Source organism: Arachis ipaensis, chromosome B09, assembly GCF_000816755.2.
Source record: "Arachis ipaensis cultivar K30076 chromosome B09, Araip1.1, whole genome shotgun sequence".
Taxonomy (NCBI): Eukaryota; Viridiplantae; Streptophyta; class Magnoliopsida; order Fabales; family Fabaceae; genus Arachis; species Arachis ipaensis.
The window spans coordinates 61,122,739-61,126,035 of NC_029793.2; positions in this window are offsets into that span (position 1 = coordinate 61,122,739).

The window sequence follows — 3,297 nt, forward strand, 5'->3', positions numbered from 1 at the left end:
ACCTTCCTTTCTCTGTTCATCTTTTACCATCTCTTTCTATACTTTCTTTCTTTCTTTTCTTGATTGGGACAATCAAGTCCTAAGTTTGGTGTTGGAGCAAAACCTTGTTTTGCTTGTTCTTTCTTGTAACTCCATTTCACTTTCAAACACACTCTCTCAAACTCATGGCACCACCAAAAAGCTCAGTCTCAAAGAAAAGAAAAGTAAAGGAACCAACCTCTGGGTCCTCAAGCTCCTTCAATGACTACAAGTTCCTCTTCGCATTCAACCAAAACCAATTCTATGGTTGGGTGAGTGAGAGGGAGATCATTCCAGAAGTTGGGTTCCAATTAGGGAGGAACGAGCACATTGAAATCAACATTAAGATCAACAATAGAGGTTGGTCACTTTTATGCAACCCACCAAGGAAAGTGGTAGAGAGCTTAGTGAGGGAATTCTATGCCAACGCAGTGCCTAAACCAGGGCAACACTATGGCTACATTAGCTATGTAAGGGGGAAGTCCATTGACTACAGTCCCTCTAGCATAGAAAGGATGCTAATGGTGAAGAGGACAAGCTCCACTCGGAGCTATGAAGAAAGAATGAAGCAGCAAAACCCTGGGTTTGATGAGATCCTAAATGAGATTTGTGTGATGCATGTGCGTTGGATCAATGACAAGGATGGGGTACCTAATCAATTGAGGAGAAGAGATTTGAGCCCCCAAGCTAGAGGGTGGCTAGAATTGGTGAGGAGATCCTTAATCCCACATCCAATACTTCAGAGGTGACCAAGGAGAGAGCTGTACTCATCTACAGCATCATGAAAGGAGAGAACATCAACATAGGGGAGATGATTGCCAACAACATCAACAAAGTGCTGAAGAGCACCAGTGACAACACAAGGTTGGCATTCCCCAATATTATACAGAGGCTATGTGATGAGGCTGGAGTTGAAAAGATTATTGATGAAATGCTTGTGAAGCAAGACAAGTTCATAACTACCAAAAAGATGGCCAAGGTGGTAGCTGTGCACCCACTCCACAAGGCCAGAGAACGAAGAGCTCAGGCCCATGAACAACAACAACAAGAAGAAGAAGAGGAGGTAGAAGAGTAACCTCAATTCCTGGCACTTCAACTACCACCATAATATCAATATCAACAATTTCCAGAGGGATTCAACTGGGAGCAACTACAAGGAGATGTACACCAAATGAAGGGAGATCTACACCACTTGAGGGAAGATGTCAATCAACTCAAGGAAACTCAATAAAAACAATGGAGCCAAGTCAACGAAAACATTCAATAACTCCAAGGGATTTTTGAGGATCTCAAGGAGCAGCAAGATCAAATTAATTGGAGAAAAATGCAAGGCAGCTTAGGAGTGATTCTGAGATGGCAATTACAACAAATGGAGAGCCTTGCTGAATTCAGACACCTCTATGAAGCAAGAACTATAGCTAGAGGGGAATATGATTGCTATGCGCAAACAAAGTTGAGCTACCTATGCAATGCAGTAGCTAACATGAACCCCAATTACCCCACCAATATGCAGAAATTAGAGGAACTCAGCTCAAGGCAAGAAGAAATAGCATACCAACATAAAGAGAACGTGAATCCTACATGAGGAGGCTAGGATTTTGGAAACCCAAGGATGCCAAAGCACAAGAAGGCTCCTCCAAACCAGATGAAGGTGGTTCTTCCCCCTCCAAGAAGAAGGACAAAGGGAAGGGGCCAATGAACTAAAGTTGAAGCTGCTCAAGGTTGTTGAGTCCCATGGTTGACACTTTCCAATTTCTGAACTCTTGTTTAAGTTTTTGCTTTGTTTACTTTTTGAATAAATAATCATGCTAGGATAGTTTATGTTTTATGCATAGTTTTTAATTCCTGTGCAAAAACAATGAGAAAGACCAAGGCCAAGATGGATCATGAAACAAACTAAGATATAAGTGACCAAGTGTAAGACCTTGAATGAACAAAAAAAGAAAAAATGAGTCATAGAAAAGCAACTAGTCCTAGAAAGTATAACTAGGGGAAGGCTAAGGGGTGTTCCTTGAATATCCATAGAACCAAGAGGTAGTAGGCAATAAAGACCCAAGGCTCTGAGCATCAACTACTGAGAAAGAAAAAAAGAAACATTAAAAAGCTCAAAAAAGAATAAAAAAAATCTTAGTAGATGCTTGTGGTGAAGATGTGTCAAGAAGAGACCTGGGCAAGTAAATTCTTAGGGGTGTCTCAACACCTGGTACCCTAAAACCAACTAGTTTGGGAGTGCTAATTGAAAGCTTAATTAAAGGGTTTTCTTGAGACAAAACACTTAGAGTCGTGGTCAAGAAAGCAAAACAACCCTTACTACCTCAAGGTGATGATGCGCATAAACTTGTTATGCCACGATTTAGGAAATTGCACGATCGGCAAAATTCCTTCCGGCAAGTGCACCGGTTATCGTCAAGTAAAAACTCACAATAGAGGGAGGTCGAATCCCACAAGGATTGGTTGAGTGAGCAATTCGGATTAGAAGTGTGTTCTAGTTGAGCGGAATCAAAATTTAGATGAGAATTGCGGAATGTAAAATTGGCGGGAAACGTAAATGACAAGAAATTGAAATGGCGGAATCTTAAATTGCATGAAGTAAAGAGCAGAAGCTAAATTGCTGAAATTAAAAGGGAATGGGGGTGATTGCATGAATTTAATTGCAGAATGTAAAGAGAAAAGATGTCTACTTTGCAATGCAACTGAAAGCGCATCATTTGGAGTTCTACAACTCGAGTTATACTCCATGGAAGGTGAAGAGGTCAGCTGGCCTGATTTGGTAGGATTACATGTCACAATATCCATCCAAACCCCAATCCAATTCACTGTGAGAAAGCTTCTCTAGCATGAATCCTCCATTCCTTTCCCAAGGTTCCGAAGGATTCCAATTATGGGTAGTTTCTTTCCCAAGACAACTACCCAATGGAATTAGATCGAGAAGCTTTCTAACAAAATTCAAGAGAAAAGATTGAAGAAGAAGATAAACTATTATTGATTCATTGAATTACAATAGAGCTCCCTAACCCAATGAAAGGGGTTTAGTGAGTCATAGCTCTGAATTCAATTACAAAACTAAAAGAAAATGATCCAAAATTCTCTCCGTAAAACTCCCCCCTCAGGGGCTGGATTCCCCCTCAATCCCCCGTGTGTCCCTCAAATGCAGAAACTAAGGCCTTTAAACTAAGGCCTTTAAATAGGCTCCCTAAATTAAACGTGGAAATGCTTCCTTGGTGAAATTCTCATTCTGGCGTTTAACTTCCAGTTTAAGGTTAAACTGGAGGTTAAACG